At 44.9% G+C, this 17,762-nt stretch overlaps 1 protein-coding gene and 1 pseudogene across 2 annotated transcripts in view; both read left to right on the forward strand.

The window, feature by feature from the left end:
- LOC101099866 overlaps nt 1–11,214 on the forward strand; it is a 66,967-nt pseudogene extending 55,753 nt beyond the window's left edge.
- Nucleotides 11,215–13,936: 2,722 nt separating this feature from the next.
- Nucleotides 13,937–17,762, forward strand: part of HTR2C (5-hydroxytryptamine receptor 2C) — a 298,958-nt gene continuing 295,132 nt past the window's right edge. For both annotated transcript variants that reach the window (XM_019824190.3, XM_019824191.2), the window contains exon 1: nt 13,937–14,056. The gene's annotated coding sequence lies outside the window, so the exon portion shown is untranslated. The remainder of the gene's footprint in view (nt 14,057–17,762) is intronic.

The raw sequence follows: 17,762 nt of genomic DNA on the forward strand, positions 1-17,762 counted from the left end.
GGGACAAGTCCTGCATATATATTCACGCAATGGAATATTACTCATCCACGGAGAAAGAATGAAATCTTGCCATTTGCAACGACATGGATGCAGTTAGAGAGTATTATGCTCAGCAAAACAAGTCAGAGAAAGACAAATACCATATGATTTCACGCATATGTGGAATTTACAAAACAAAACGAGTGAATATGGGGGGACAAAAGAGAGGCAAACCAAAATACTGACTCTTAACCATAGAGAACAAACTGATAGTTACCAGAGGGGAGGTAGGTGAGGGATAAAATGGGTGATGAGGATTAAGGAGTGCACTAGTTGTGATGAGCCCTGGGTGTTGTTGGGAGGTGTTGAATCACTATATTGTACACCTGAAGCTAATATTACACTGTATGTTAACTAACTGGAATTTAAATAAAACTTTAATAAGATATAAAAAAGGACAACTCTGCAATATTGAATATTTTTTTTTAATGTTTTATTTATTTTTGAGACAGAGGGAGACAGAGCATGAGCAGGGGAGGGTCAGAGAGAGAGGAGGACACAGAATCCTTAGCAGGCTCCAGGCTCTGAGCTGTCAGTACAGAGCCCAACGCAGGGTTTGAACCCACAAACCGGGAGATCATGACCTGAGCCGAAGTTGGACGCTTTACCAAACCACCCAGGCACCCCTTGAATATTCTTAAAGATTGTCCTGCCCGAAAAGTCCAAAGTGTCTCTCCAGATTTAATAGACTACTCTATAGCTTAGGGAATATGATGTTGCTAATTATAGCTCGATGTTTTGAGGTGACTATCAGCATAACAAAGAAGAAATGATTACTGAAATAAACTACTATCTTCACGAAAACCTCTAAAATTCATGTCACCTATCAGTGACATTTTGAAATTTAGAAACAAAAATTGGAGAGTGGTGATGGTTTACAAAACTGTGAAGGTATTTTTTTTTTTAACCTGGATCATATACTTTAGAGACGTGATTTTTACTATTTGTGAGTTGAATCTCGATAAAGCTGTCACTAAAGATTTAGAAACCGTGTTTGAGAATAATGGAAAAAAATTCCAGTTGAATATCCCCAAAGGGCAAAAAGGGGGCACTGGTTTCAAAAAAAAAATTAAAATTGTCGGCTATGTTCTATAAATTTAGAGATAAGGATCATTTCAACAAACTTTTCAAGCTCATTAAAGACATTTTACAGGTAGGCTTCCCTGTCATCATTTGGAGGGCAAGAGGAGTGCAAAGGAGAGAACAAGCAAGAGAAAACAGTGAGTCAAACTTTTATTAACGAAGAACAAATTAACATTGCCCCAGGTGGTCTCCAGAGCTCTTATTTCTTACCTTCTTCTTTCTAAGTTTAAATCTGAAGCTAGGGGGGAAAAAAGACAAAAAATACATAAATCACCCTCAAAAGACAACGTAGAAATAAAGAGGCCATGAAGTTTCAGAAAGGGAACACTGAATGGAATGATAAATGGAAGACCGCGTCCACAGAAACAATTTAAATTCGAGCTGGAATTTCCACTTCCTGAAATCGATCGCAAATTAAGACGATGCGAATAGCCACCCACTTTCAAAAACTTGAAAATATAGCAAAGATATTGGAGTTTTGCTACTCCTCCTTAGAGGTGCTTAAATGTAATTGGCACTATCTACGTGGACACAGAAATGGACCCTCCCCTGCCCTTAAATCACCAAAGTGATACATCTGAAGTTTCTTATGTTTAACATCCAATTGATTCGCCATCAAATGTGGTCAACTTTGACTTCTGCCCTGGTTACTGGATGGAGAGTTGATCTTGGATTATCAGGAATGCTAGAGCTTTTGGTTGGGAAAACTGCCATATGTTGGTTTTTTTTTTTTTTTTTTCTGTAGTTATTTTCTGGTTGATATTCTATAGCTGAGGATTTTCATTAAAGCTTATGGGTCTTGCTCATATTAAGGCAAAAAAAAAAACCCTTAACGAATGTCTGGTTCTTCTGAGAAAGGCTTTATGTAAAATACAAACTTTTAACTGTATCATACTTCATTAGCCTTTTTGTATGGAAATCTAATGTTGATGTAAGGTTAGGTTCTCATATGAGTTGATCGCAGTGTCCTAAAAATACTTTTTTTCCAATAACTTCCAACATTAGATTTGCAAAATTAATTGTATTTTTCATGCACTTGTGAATACAACATAAATGAGACCTCGCTGCTATTTTTTGTGTAGTGTTGACTTCAAGAGACAAAGGGACATATAACTGTATATAATTAGCTGTAAATGAAGAGCAAACAAATCACTTATAGCAACTAATTGATTCCGCTCAGGAGAATGCTGTCAAGTCTAGCAACCCTAGCTTGAAAACGATCTTCAAGGGGCGCCTGGGTGGCTCAGTCGGCTAAGCAGCCGACTTCCGCTGAGGTCATGATCTCGCGGTCCGTGAGTTTAAGCCCCGCTTCGGGCTCTGTGCTGACAGCTCAGAGCCTGAAGCCTGTTTCGGATTCTGTGTCTCCCTCTCTCTGACCCTCCCCCGTTCATGCTCTGTCTCTCTCTGTCTCAAAAATAAATAAACATTAAAAAAAATTAAAAAAAAAAAAAAGAAAAAGAAAACGATCTTCAAAAATGAAAAAATAAATAAATAAATAAATAAAACTTCTGCTTTTCAGATGATGAGAAGACTCCAGCAAGGTCTTCTGTTGCAAAGGATTATTGCGCTTATGAAATACTTCACAATCCAATTCCCAGCGTAGTAAGAAACATTATGAAGCCAGTAAAGCCAAGGTCTACACCAGCAGTCATTAGTACAACTGTCAGAACAACAGAAAAGGAAAAGTTCTTCAATAATTTAGCATTGTTCACTTTATCAACTATTAAAGTTCATGATTCTTTTACCGTTTATTTTGAGGGGCGGGGAGGGACAGAGAGAGAGAGACACAATACGAAATAGGCTCCAGGCTCCTTCGGAGCTTGTCGGCACGGAGCCCGAAGTGGGGCTCGAACGCAGGAGCCAAGGATGAGACCATGACCGGAGCTGAAGTGGGACGCTTAACCGACTGAGCCACTCAGGCGCCCGCCCTCGTGATTCTTAAAAAAAAAAAAAAAAAAAAAAAAAAAATAGTCGATTGCATTTCATCTGTAATAAGGTTAGGTCTACTTTGATTTGCATTTTAATCTGGTACCTGATCAAACTGTCTCTCTGTAATCGCTTTTTTGTGCCACATGGTGTGTATTTTAGCTTCCTTAGATAAGCCGTCAGAACTCAGACTTTGCAACAAAGAAGTCAAGCTCTTAAAATTTAAGAGCAGAGATGATTGAATTGCAGCGCACTATCTGCAATAACACAGAGGTGACTTTCTCGGAGCAAAGGCCTCTTTAATAAATCCAATATTGTACTTGCACTCTAGAAACCTCTTTTCCATTCCAAACACAACCAATAGTCAACCAGCATAGTCAAGATGAAAACTGTAGGTCAGTTTGTGTATTAATTTTGGATTTGGTCATTAAATCACCTAGTGCTTATTTTTTCCTCAAGTAAAGCTTTCTTAATTAACTTTATTAATTAGCTGCGTGAGAGCTTATATACATACTATTGCTTGTTCCACACATTTGCAAACCATATGCAACAACATAATTTTTTAAGCCTTCAAATTTAAAGGATTTCTAGCCATGGTTACACTGTGAAGTTATAAATATTTCAGATTGCACAGCATGTAAGTGAATGCTGAGTAGGGCTCAGCAGTTCTAATTTATATTATCAATCCAACTATTCTCCGAAACGGGGAGGGGGAGGGGGCAGTGAGAGGAGATATATTGTTCCAGTTTTATTCTACTAATACCGTTAATAACCAGATTAGCGATATGCGTTTCCTTAGAAATATTTCACTTTAATTTTTGAAATATTGCCCTAAATGTCATCTTTGTTGACTGTAAGCTTCCAGGAAAATGTAGCATCTTTGTGTTTCTACTGGAGCAGACATATGGAAGGCAAAACGAATGGAAGAAAACTCTTGCCTCCTCTGAGATAAGCTGTCCCTCAATAAATGACATAAGTGGGACGCCTGGGTGGCTCAGTTAGTTGAGTATCTGACTCTTGACTTCTGCTCAGGTCATGATCTCAGAGTCGTGAGATCAAGCCCTGCCTCAGGCTCCATGCTGAGCGTGGAGTCTGCTTGAGATTCTCCCTCTCTCTCTCTCTCCCCCTCTCTCCTCCTCTCTGTCTCTCCCCCCCTTTTCTGTCCCTCTCCCCATGCATTCTCTCTACCAGTGTGTTTGAAAGGCAAACCACCTTCTTAGTTGCTTATGTCTTGTTGGGATTGGTTTTTTTCTCAGAAGGGCGGAGTTGCAAACAATTCTTTTGGGATTTTTTTTAATGCCCTATTACTTGATCTACAAACTTAAAAAAAAAAAAAAAACAACTCTCAACAAGCCAGGACCACTGATATAATCTAGCCACAATACTTTGTAATCAAACTAGACAGTAGAGATGATTCTTCCACTGTGTCACTTCAGCCAAGTTATATCAACAAAAAGACTGGAGTCATCATGAAGTCGGAAATGCACAAAGTTAACAATGGCAGATCAATCCATCTAGTTCTTAACTTAGCAGGCTCTTCTTGGTTACTGGGTACAGCACTTTAAAAGATAAAGGTTTATTTTTGTATCATATTTTAGCAGATGAAGGTCTGGCCAAATGGAAAGCTAACAAAGTTTAATTCTCTAGCAAATCTTGCCCCTAGCTTTGACTCTATCAGCGGTGGAAGCATTCGTTACTCTCCACCGAAAGATCACCTAGTAAAGGATTTTTTTCTACCATTTTCCTACTAATGATCAGAAGATGCACAGAGTAAAAAGATGTCACTTCACAAATCAAAAGGCCAGAGAATTAATGCTGACTCCGGTAGGCATCTAATCACTGCTGTATTGGCTTTTGCTTCAAGTTAAACTCCACTTTGAGACAATAAAGGATTTCTGTACTTGTCCATAAACTAAAACGTGTATAATTTTTTTTTGGTGGTGGGAAAAGATTTTATTGAACATTTTTTTATTCAGTCTTGAAAGACAGAGCCTGTGCTCTTACTTGCTTTCAATGCATCATCTTGAGTAAACTCGTGTCGTTCTAGCCTTTGAAATGTGTGGAGACTTAGTCCTGCAAATTTGGTGAGGAGTAAGAAAAATCCTCATTTCTTTGGTGTAATGTTGCAATCTGTGTCAAAGACTTCTTTATATTTACCAATGCTGCCTGGTTGAAACATTTTATTAAAGGAGCAGAGTTAAGGGGCGCCTGGGTGGCTCAGTCGGTTAAGCGTCCGGACTTCAGCTCAGGTCACGATCTCGCGGTCCGGGAGTTCGAGCCCCGCGTCGGGCTCTGGGCTGATGGCTCAGAGCCTGGAGCCTGCTTCGGATTCTGTGTCTCCCTCTCTCTCTGCCCCTCCCCCGTTCATGCTCTGTCTCTCTCTGTCTCAAAAGTAAACTTAAAAATTTTTTTTTTTTTAAATAAAGGAGCAGAGTTAATATGTTATCCATAGGAGGGTGGGTAGGAAAATATCCTCCAGTCTGCTCTATTTCCATGAATGCACCAAAAGTTGATAAACTAACAAGTGAAGCTATTTTGAGAGAAGGTATTTTGAGAGAAGGGGGTGTCACTTGGATAAGGGGATGATGTGGGTCTTAATTCTGTGTAAATATGTCTTGATGAAAAGAGAGAGAAGCAAAGTCTGATAAAGAGGAGAAAGTACCTATTAACAAAACGGATGACTGGTGCTTACTAATCAACTAAATAATTCTTGTTGGCCAGCTTCCCAATGATGATGATGGAAAAGACGCTGACCTTGGTGGTGGTGGCAGTAGTCGTGGGAGCGATAGTGTGTTTTTGATACTTGTTTTGGTTCTGCTATGCTAAATCTGGTGGCTTCCAATATACGTTATTTTTCGGAACTGGCAGATGTTAAGGGTTTGCCAAAACCCCTGTGACATATTTGACACCACTGATGAATTACAACAGGGGATATGGAGTTTATATGCCATGTTACCCAAATGAATAAGTTGAGGTTAGTTGATTCTGTCGTTTCCTGGGGAGGATATGGATATCAGGCAAAGCAAAATAACATAGCTGTATGAGTTCTGTAGTGAAATTGATCATTGCTTAAAATTTTATGTACAAGATTTTTCTGTTAAGTAGGCAGCATCTAACAGTGAAATATAGGCCATTATTCATATTCTTGTTTAATAAGTATGCATAAAGAGAAGAAATTTATCTTTTTCAAAAATACTGCAACTTTTCAACAGAAGATCTTTGGGGAGGAAAAAGTGCCACATTTCAAACACTACTGATAAGTGAATTCCTTTTTATCTTTGTTACCCCATCTGGAAAGCAACAGTTGATAACAAAGGGGATTATAAACTCAACCATTTTTCCCCTTTTGCATTACACATTCTAGTTTGAAGAGCTCTTTACCACCTTTGAGATGTGTGCTTGGCTCATGTGTATATTTGAGTAATGGTATATGTCTATTTTTTTAAATTTTTTTTAATGTTTATTTATTTTTGAGACAGAGAGAGACCGAGCATGAACGAGGGAGGGTCAGAGAGAGAGGGAGACACAGAATCTGAAGCAGGCTCCAGGCTCTGAGCTATCGGCACACAGCCCGCCGCGGGGCTCGAACTCACAGACCGTGAGATCATGACCTGAGCCGAAGTCGGTTGCTTAACCGACTGAGCCACCCAGGCGCCCCGTGTATATGTCTATTTAATGTGCAGTGTGTTCACTGCAGCCTTAAGGAAATCACGAAACAACAGCTCTCTGAACTAAGCTTAACTTGAACATCATACTGAACAAATGGCCTCGCTTGTAACACAGCTTTACGTGATGATGGAATGATTTCTTGAGTTCCAGGAAATATTTTTGAATGTTAATTTAAATTCTAGCTTTAGAAAAAAATCTGGCAGCACTGAACTAATAACGAATAATAGCTCTTGGGACAAGAATAAAAGAATAGAGTCAAATAAACCAGAGGAGATCACTCAGTCATGCAAAGACTGCACGGTAAGGTACGTATTTTTGAAAATCCTTAACTCTAGTCTCTAAGCTTGAGCTGAGCATGTTCTGTACCTTATCTTTTGCTCCCATTTATCATATCTTGATGAATTGTATCACTTCTGACGTAAAATAGTTGTATAATCAGGAATTAGTTCCAAGGCTTCTTTGGTATACCTGTGAGCCTGAAAGCCTTGCCAATTTGCACAGTCACATAAAATAATTAGTAGGGAGACAAACCAAAAGCTGCCCCAAACATTATTTCCAATTGTGCTTCAATTTGCTCTCCGTGCCAGTTCTTAGTGAACATTTTCTTTGTGCAAACCTCAAGAGTCTTAGGCAAAGACGCGACTGAAGAATATTGAAGTCTACACGCACATATTCTACAGGTTACTAGAAAACAAATTCTCCTTTTGTTACCGCTAACATTCAGTTTGTGTTCGTGAAATTCCCCTTGTAACATTCAACTTAATTTACATCCTTTCCTCATACCCCAATATTTTTAATTGGATCATTTTCATAGTAGTCTAGAATTATAAAGGATGCCGGGATCCCAACATAATCCTTTTGTTTTCATGATAATAAGCTTCCTTCAGTTTACTGTCCATGGAAGTCTGTAGCTAGTAAGTGCCCTAGGCTCAACAAAACTGTCCTGTGGCCTTGGTATCCTGCAGCAAAGCTGAATCTACGGCAAGTCTTCAGTGCGTAACTTACTCAGTGTGTTTCCAAAAACTCAATATTCTTTTCTAACCCCTAAAAGCAGAGACAGCATTTATGGGTCCTGCAAGATTTAGGATTGCAAAGAGCTTTCAATATCATTCGTTTGCTACGTGTTTCTCCCCTTTCCTCACACGTGACTCGCCTTTGTAACACTCCCACTGAGGGATTACCCTTTACAGGGTCGAACACCCCAATACTGGAGAGGTCACTACCTTCAGAAACAGCTGATCCCGCCCTTGGCCAGTTCTGAACGCTGTAAAATTCTCCTACAGAGCCAGAATCTACAGGGCCCACAACTGGTTCCTGTTTAATTCTCTTGTGCTTGTCCTTCCTTCAGTTTGCAAATATTTCTAGAATGCCTACTTGGTGTCAGACTTGTTCCAGGCACCGACAGAAAAAAAAAATACAAATAAGATATGGATGCTGACCTTGGGAATCAAAGCAAACCCCTTTTCCAGAAGAGAATCCCTCACATAGCTGAAGCCAGCTAGCATGTATCCTGAGAGTCTCGTCTTCCGGAGGATACAAATGAAAGTTCATCGTATAACATGATTCCAGCCCCCTTCTAACCGAAACATTCCTGTGGATGAACTCCAATCTGCTGATTTCATTCTTTAAATATTGCGCCTGCGAGCACCAAACAGGGCCCGGTTGTATCTTGACTCTTTCTACGAAAGTTGTAAAAGGCCAAGAGAAGATTGGGTTTTTTGGCAATCGTGACTTTGGACTTGGTGATCTTCAACGTTTATTTATTTTTGGGACAGAGAGAGACAGAGCATGAACGGGGGAGGGGCAGAGAGAGAGGGAGACACAGAATCAGAAACAGGCTCCAGGCTCTGAGCCATCAGCCCAGAGCCCGACGCGGGGCTCGAACTCACAGACTGCGAGATCGTGACCTGGCTGAAGTCAGACGTTTAACCGACTGCGCCACCCAGGCGCCCCTGGACTTGGTGATCTTGATGCCAACTAAAATCCACCAAGAGTTTTCTTCTCCCGTGACCAGAATTTGCACGCAGAAATTTGGTACCCAACGTTCAGCATCTCCCGTTTATTTACCCCTAGTAAGGGCTATCTTGGTCAGCTCAAACTGCCATGATCTCTTTGGGTCATGGGCCAACTTAGTAACATGCTTTCTATATTTATATTCAGGTCCTTGAAAAATTCAGGTTTTACCAGTCCCGCCCTTCTTGGCCTTTCGTCTTAACCCCTTTTGTGCCAACAATTAATTATCAGTGTTATTTACATTCTTGGTGCCCCGTATTAGGATAAGTCGGAACAAAGTAGAGGAAGCAAAGAACAGGACTAAACCGTTGTCCCCGAGGTACTTCTAATTTGGTGGAAGAGATGGTTCCTACAAAAAGAAAAGAAGAAAATAGTGGAAATAATGCAATAATGTTGACTTACAGACCAGGGAAACCAGGCCCGTGAACTTCCGGAGATGACTCTCAAACAAGCAAATATTCTGATGCCTGGTGAAAGCCCTCATTACCGCAGGAATGCACAGTAGAGATCAGAGGGGTCTGAAAGAGTCAGAATAAGGTGTAGACAGAACAAGACTGCTAGCTCAGGGCTAGGAATGAAAGAAAACCCATTGTTGCCCTGGCCTTTCAATCTTGGCTTAATTTAAACAAAAGGTCCTAATCGTCATCTTTCTCATTCTGTGCGGGAAGAGCGAAACGCATGCCCATATTATAAAATGCATTCATCGTAGCCTGAATGTTTCTTTAAGGAACTGACGTCTAAGTAGCTTGCTCTCTCTCCTCCTTGGTGAGGCTACCAGATTATATGCCCCTCTCTCCTCAAACTTATGGGTATATTGGTTGTTTTTTTTTTTTTTTATTAGATACTTGATTACTAGAAGTCACAACTACAAGAATGTCAGATACAATTAAATGAATGTCTAAAAAATAATCAGAAGGACAGATTCCTAATCTTGATATAGCTTTTTATTCTGAGAAGTGGCAAAAATACGTAGACGGGACCTTCCAAATCCTCCCCCAAAGGTTTTTAGTCTCTTCCTCCAACCATCGATGAGAGGATCAGAGAAGCAGAGTTGACTGTTGTTTTTCGCTCAAACGGGGATCTTTCCAAAAACGAGTTGCACTCAGACAAAGACTGACATGATCAGAGACTGCCCCCTGCCTTCGTCTTCATTAAAAATAATCCTACCAACTTTGAAAAGATTTTGTGTATAATGAGCCATCTGTATCTAAGATTTTTTTTTTTTCTTATTCGATGACCCTGCTTGAGGAACAGTAAAAGAGAAATTTACTGTGTAAAAGACCATGAAAGTTTATCTCTTTGGATATCATGCCTCAAGGATGGACATTATGGATATCATCCTGGGTTTTCCCAGTTAAGCAAAAATATGAAATGCTGAAAGTATTATTTGATACAATTGTTTAATTACCCCCCAAAATCCTTCTGTCAAGATTTCCTTTAAACCTAAAGTATATATATATATATATATATATATATATATATATATGGATGGATGGAAGGAATATCAATATGTCTTGTATTTGTGTCCTGTGGTAAGAATCCCAAGGTAGAATTTTTGTGTAGCTTCTTTTGCTCTGCAAAAATATCTGCCTTGGAGTATTTTTCAGGAAACCAGTCACTCATTATTAAATCAATCATAGTCATATGTGTCTATAATCTTTTAGTTTTGTTATAATAGGGCTCTCTGGTCAAGAGGAAAAACCATAATGAGGAAGGAAGTAAATTATTCCAGTCGGTTACTATTGTTTATAAGAACGTTCCCCAAGTCTTAAATGAGCGATTTTTACCTAGTTGGTAACAATCTTCTTTAAATCTTTCCTGGATTTTCAAGTCTGGAGTTTTGGAAAGGTAGATAGTTGAGGTGGGGGGAATCCCCCTGGTGTGAAAGTTGCAAAGGCAAGTCTATGTCCTTAGAAAAGGGGGCAAGTTTTTGGAAACTGTTCCGGGGACAGCTGGGGATTTGCATCAAAGCCGAGAATTTCACAGTACATGACTCCTCTTTTCCGGGACAACTTCCATAGACCTAAGGAAGGGAAGGGAAAGCCGTGAAAATCCTCGGGCCGATTCCCCAGGACGATTTTAGGCAGGAGTTGGGAGAAAACCTCTCCGGCGACGGCAGTGCGCGCCAGAGGGTGCTGGTTTGGAGTTCGCTCCCCCCGATCTTAAAGGGAGCCCTAAATTACTCCTTGCACTCTACTCTCCGGGCTAGGGTTGCCAAACCCACCAAAACCCGTCGGACCCGCTAGCGCCGGGCCAGGCCGCCGCCTAGAGAAGCCAAAGGGGCGGTACGCGCCTCCTGTGCCGGGAAAGCGGGGCTGGCGCTCCTCGCTGAACCCCGCGCCCCGAGCCCGGCTGCGTCCCCGGCTCGGGCTCGGCCTTCCCCGCTCGCGGCCACCCGGCGAGCGCCGCTCAAGGGCAAATTTGCCTGCCGGTGCGCACTCGAATTTGGAAGCCCAAGGCGCGCTTCAGCCCGCCGCCTGGTGAGCTAACTCTGTGCGGCACCGGGAACCTTCCCCATCCCCGAACGGGCTTCACCCCGGGTCCTTCTCGGCACTGGTGCCGGTCTCGGGGAGAAGGAGAGAACAGCCTAGAGAGCGAGATGGCTAGGAGTAGTAGTAATAGTAATAATCGTAATAATAACCGATGCATCCTCACCCCCAGCCTCATCATTGTCCTGACCGTGGTCAGCGGCTCTCAGCCTGGTTCCCCCAGGGAGCCGGGCAGCTCCAAAAGGTCCCCGGCTTCGCTTCGGCATCGGCGGACGCTCGCTCAGGGCTCTCGGCTCGGCAGAGTCCATCTTGCCCTTTAGCGAGTGTATCACAGGCATTTATATTTACATTTTTAAAAGTAGGACTCACGTCTCGGTCTCCCACAAAATAAGGCAGTCCCGCCAGAGAAGCCGGGACCAAGCATTCTGTGCCCGCGGGGACAGAGAAAGAGGACACTTGGGGAATTTTGAAAGACGGGTGCTTCATTAAGTTAGAAGGAAGACATACGTTTGCTCTTCGATATTTACAAATTACCGTTCGCGAACAAAGCCTTGCTAAACACGCGAACGTTGTGCAGCCCGCGGACTTCGCAGCGCGGTCGCCGCCACCTGTGCGGCACCATGCAGTAGCATTCAACAGATGCTCCAAGAACACTGCGATGGGTTTTTGCTTTGCGAAGGAGAACTTGGGTGTGGACAGTATGCTCGCTGCCAAATGAAATGTCAGAACCCTGCAAACTGTCTGAATTCAGTGAAGACGGGGGAAATCCTAGGATTCCCGCAAGCCCCTGTTGGAATAGACCAAAGAGTTCCCTTTGTGAATCGGGAAACTGAGGCACAGACGGAAGTGACCCGAAAGAAGGAAAGGACCCACTTCTTATCATTGCTCCCACCTCCTTCCCCAACCCGAAGTTTTGGTGCTACTGAGGCAAACCGTCCCCAGGGAGGCCAGCCGCTCCCTTCCCTCTGCGCTCCCTGGGGTCCGATCCCCCCCCCCCCCCCCCCAGCTGCCCTACGGCCGCCGGTGTATGTAGCCTGTTCGTATAATCGCCGCTCTGCGGTCGGGTCCCAAGTAGCCGAACCGGAGTCTCGATCTCTTTCTTCGGCGCGGCTCCTGGGACCGGCAAGGAGCCAATCCCCACTTCTCCCGCGGCCCTCGGTACATTGCGACGGAGCCTCGACCAGGACCAGAGACACACACACCCCTCAATTTCCATTCCTCCTTAGAAGGAATCTGCTTTGGCCCCCTTCCCGGTGGGATCTTCTCCACTACTAAGTTTGGTCTTGCTGCCTCCGAGGCGTCTTGGCCCAGGTGGCTCCGACCACCGTTCTCTGCGGGGCGGCCAGGACACCGCAGGCACCTGCCGGGCGCCGGGGAGCCCGGCGGGGGGGGGGGGGGGGGGCGGGAGAGCTCTGCTTACAGGGCTGCAGCTCGGCATCCCGTTAGTTGCCAAAAGGGATATCTGTGGTTCACTTCTTACCCTGCTGTCTTGACCATGTCAAGGCAGCCCTCACGGCGGCTGGGGCGACAACTGACCGTGGGCCTCAGGCTCTGTCCCAGAGAAATAGGTACAGCCCCACCGCAGAAACGCAAAATAGCTGCCCCTGGGGTGTCTTTCTAAGCACCTAGGGGGGGCTGTGGGGTCAAGAAGGAAACCAAATTGTACCCTCTTGGGGCATGAAGGCCAAGAGTTTTCCTTTCTCCTTTCTCAGCATTTGGGGCTAGGGACAACGCGGGGTGTGTGTGTGTGGGGGGGGATGCTGTGGTAAAGGGCCTTAGAGCCACGGCCTTTGCTCACTAAATATGTTTGACCTTGTGAATGCCTCGCTTGTTCCTGTTGTGGAAAGGGGTTAGGAGTTGGAGACAGAACGTCAGAGGGAGTTTCAAAGCTTGGTGGAACTTCTAAGACTTCTGAAATGTTAAGGTGTGTGTGTGTGTGTGTGTGCGTGTGTGCGTGTGTGTGTGTGTGTGTGTGTGTTTGGGAAGACGTTCTGTGAATCTTTAAGGGTGCATTCTTGAGACACCCCCACCCCATGACTGACCTCGGTTCCCCCCAGACTCCAGGCCTCATAAATCAAGTTAATCACCACCGCCGCCACCACCGCCACCACCACCACCACGGGGTCTCGCGCCCCCTGCCAGCAGGTTCCAGATGCACTAAGACACGGTCCAAACAGGCCGGGGGCAGTGCAATGCTGAGCGCTGATTGGCCGCTCTTGGCTCCACCCCTCCTCCGGTTTTGGCCCAAGAGAGCGGTGCAGCACCGCCAGCGCGGGGTAGGCGCTCTGGTGCTCGCCGAGGAAGCTCGCAGCCTCGGGCGCACCGATCTTTCCGATCTTGCCTTTGGAGCAGCTAGATCGCCAACCTTGGCTGCTCCATCGGCCTGCCGCCCCTTACCTGCGATCGCATACGAACTTTTCCTCCCTCTTGGACACCGCTGTCGTCGGAGTCGTCGAGATCGGCGTGGCGCTCGCGTGATGGCCTTCGTCCGTTTAGAGTAGTGTAGTTAGTTAGGGGCCACCGAAGAAGAAAGAAGACGCGAATAGTGCAGAGATGCTGGAGGTGGTCAGTTACTAAGCTAGAGTAAGATAGTGGAGCAAGACCAGCCAAACCTGTCCGGGGGCGCACGGTCGCCCAGAGGAGGTCGACTCGCCGGTGCTCACTATCGCGCCGAGCTCCCTCCGTCCCTCCCTCCGCCGAGGCGCGAGATTGCGGCGCGCAGCGCAGCGCAGCGCATCGACTGCCGCGGGCTCCGCTGGGCGATTGCAGCCGAGTCCGTTTCTCGTCTAGCTGCCGCCGCGGCGACCGTTGCCTCGTCTTCCTCCCGGACGCTTGTGGTAAGTTGGAGCCCCGGGCGGCATTGCTAGCCGAGACCCTAACGGTTCAGGCGGGGGGGATGGGGTGGGGAGCGGGGACAGGTCCCGGATGGTTGCAGCTTGCAGAACTGCGCTGGCCCGAGCGGGAGGTGGGGGGGGGGGGGCGGGAGGTAGGGAGGGACTCTGAACGCGCAGCTCGAGGAGAGCCTGGGGGTCTCTGGGAGGAGGCGGGGGGGGGTGTCTTAGCTCCACGGGAGGGGCACTGAAGCCTCAAAGGAGGTTGGGAAGCCGGGGGGGGGGGGGGGGAAGGGGGGAGGACTTGAGATGGAGGCGCTGGGCGGAGGGGGGGAGGGTGGTCTCGAGAATCCAGCGCCCGGGTTGCTGAGAGAGAAACGGGAGGCGGGCGTGGGGTCTCAAGAAGTGGAGGGGCGGGGGGAGAGGGAACGTGGGTGTCTCTGGGCAGAGGTTCGGGCTGCGGAAGGTGCAACTGAATTGGGGATACGGGCTCCGTTTTTAAGAAAGCCGATTTCAGGAAAGTGGGAGGGGGGCACAGGGCTTGGGACAGTGGGAGCAGCGTGGGGCGAAGGATCCTCTCTGACGTGCTCATTGAAAACCGACCCTGATTCTCGGAGGGTCTCAGGGAACACCGGTAACTCTGGGGATAGGAACACTGCGGATCTGTGTCTGGGTCTAACAGCTGTGGGCTGAATTTGAACAGCGCTGCTGATGGTCACGTAAGTTTAAGAGGAGAGCATCAGGGCATTCGGCGAGCCTTTTTATGAGTTTACCTAAGTCACTATATTTTGAAGAGGATCGCGGAAAAGTCTCCAGTCTTAACAGTGTTGCCGTTCCTGAAGCCACATAAAGTTCGTCATTGCAAAACGTGTCTGTGTGTCTGTTTCTTTTCTTTTCTTTTTTTTTTTTTTTTTTTTTTTTTGCGCCGTGCCCTTTGCCTTTGGCTTCCCGTTGGGTAGTACGCGACCGGAGGTGACCAACATTTTGTATTGTGTTCAAGACCCCTTTATTTGAAGCGACAGCACTCCTCCACTCAGATTCAGCGGGCGACATTTGATACTTGGTATCTAATTTGGTCAAGAATCGGAGCCAGTACCGTGCAGCCTCTTCATTAATGTTTACCATCACGAGCCCTACCCAAGGAACCTCTGACTGCTGAGCCACTAAGGGCCTATGCCCCTCACCACATACCTTTCAGGCAGGCTAACCGAGGGAACCTCGCTGTAGGGCGAAGTAGCACTTAGCTGCGCAGTGAGCAACCTCTGAGCTTCCCAGCTTGCAGACCCTCTTGACCTCACCCACAGGGGTGCAGAAGGACATCTGGGTTCTAGAGTTTAAATTTTGATGGAGAGGTGTATCCACATATCAACCATTCTGACAATCACACACACACACACACACACACACACACACACACACACACACACCTCACCCCCCCCCTCCAGGGGGTGAGGGGGGAGAATTAAATAGTTTTTTCTATGTTGTCGGGAGGTGGGTTCTAGAATATTTAATTAAACATTTTATTCCTTAAATATGTTCTTCTAATCCTCCTGGGGAGGTAATAAAATATTTGTTTATTTCATCCACACAATTTCTTTCCTACTAGCTATTATCATCTACAGCAACAAGCCCAAGGTAAGTCCTGAAATTCCGAAGGTGGATAAGGCTTATGATTGCAATGTCAAGGTAGGATCCGGGGTGCTTAAGCCAGCACTGACAGTGTTTTTCTCTCTGCATGATCTAGAGAAGGTTATTAACCCTTCCTGTGCTTTCCTGAGAGATCTATATCTGGAGCTGTCACGGTTGATGATGATGACATTTTCAGATAATAACATGACAGGCTTTGGTGCTGTATGAATTCATGCGAGGAGAGAGGAGAAACTGACATTTTTCTAGATTAATTTAAGGCAATGGAGTAAGAAATATTTCTTTGTGCTTTCAAGGCTACCTGGGAAAAAAGATGTTTATTTCTTCCACAGTACACGTAAAACCTTAAAAACCTAACATCTCTGATATGACGTTGGACTGATCCATTAAAGGTTTAAGCACTGTGGGGATCTCCCCCACCGGGGTTTACAAGTAGTAGATTTCTCCTCTGGCAAGTAAATTCTAAAACCGTGTTAGATGGGCACTACCACTTGGAATTGAATGATTTGAGAATATTTCTGCATGTAGCTGGTCAGTACCTAAATCTAAATAAGAATCTGAAGCCTCCATGAATCCTCAGTTATTTTACTAGTCCATTTTTTGCCTTCAAGTAAACGGTATTTCTCTCCACTGAAGGGAAACACAACAATCAAAACGAAATTTGAGAGAGAGATTATCCGAAACCAACATTAAATGTCTTCAGCTACTCTTATTAAATTGCTCAAGGCCTGAGACCGAAGAAAGTGGCTGCTTTCTGAGCCTGCAGGCAAATAGGTCCCAAGCTATAATGGCTCCAGAAGCTTCAGACCATTTGGTCAGCATCATTAAAGAACCTCTTACCACCCTATTCTTATAGCAGCGGAACCCCTCCCAAAATGGGGGTGTACAACGCTTGTATTGAGACTTTTTTGGTAGAACATCTGCTGAAGATCAGTGTTGTCTAGTGGAAGAAATAGTGAATTGGTACCACTAGGGGCCTAGATAGCCATGAGCAAATGAGGAAAACTTGACCGTAAGTTGGAGTTAATAAGATACAGTAATAAGATATACCATCGTAATATAATAACGTACATTAACGTGACACATTAATGTAATGATCTGTTAATCCTATTTGATTATTGTGAAGCACATGGATATTAAGCATTTTAAATTTTTGCACAAAGCTGTTTTTGTTTATTATTATTGTTTATTTGCCCCTGTTCCAGGATACTTATGTCATTTAATCTACAACTTGTACACTCTTGAATCTCAGAAGCCCCATATGCTGAGAACATTGCTGCAAAACAGCCTAGTAATCTCCATTTTCAACAACGAACACTGAAACCAACCAAGAGGTTAAGCCGCACCATCATTTGGCCAGTCGCTAGCCGATTTCACCTAATGCTCACACACAACGACCCCTTGGCGGTTATTTCTGACATTGTCATCCACAAATGATAGAGTAAAAGCAGGAGTTCAAACACGAAGCACGTGAGCTAGAATCTTAATTATGTTGTTGTTTTTTTTTCTCCCTGTACCCAGTATCTCTACTTCATCCTAATTCTTCTTCGTTTCAACTGTGTTTAAGACTATGCCATCTGGGGGCGCCTGGGTGGCTCAGTGGGTTGAGCCTCCAACTGTGGCTAAGTTCGAGCCCCACATCAGGCTTGTTGCTGTTAGCGCAGAGCTGATTTAGATTTAGATCCCCTGTCTCCCTCCCTCTGTGCCCTTCCCCTGCTTGCGCTCTCTCAAAAATCAATAAAAGGTTTACGATATCGCATCTATAGTGGGCATTTAATAAAGCCAATCTTATTAATTAGGGTAAACTTTATTCATAGACGACCACTTGCATGATCTAATTTGAGAAGCACTAGAAAGGCCTCTGGGCCCCCAAATGAGTCGCCTTCGTGGTTTTCTGCAGCACTTGAGATTCTACATTGAGGAATTTCCTTTCTAATGTTAGTTCTCGTCTCCTTTAAATACAAACATCCACTAAGAGGGGCGACTTGTTTTTGTCACTGCCTATTAATAACTAAGCCTAAATTTGTTGACAGTTATCGAATAGCCTGCAGGACGGCACAGGATG

Source organism: Felis catus, chromosome X (assembly GCF_018350175.1).
Source record: "Felis catus isolate Fca126 chromosome X, F.catus_Fca126_mat1.0, whole genome shotgun sequence".
Lineage (NCBI taxonomy): Eukaryota > Metazoa > Chordata > Mammalia > Carnivora > Felidae > Felis > Felis catus.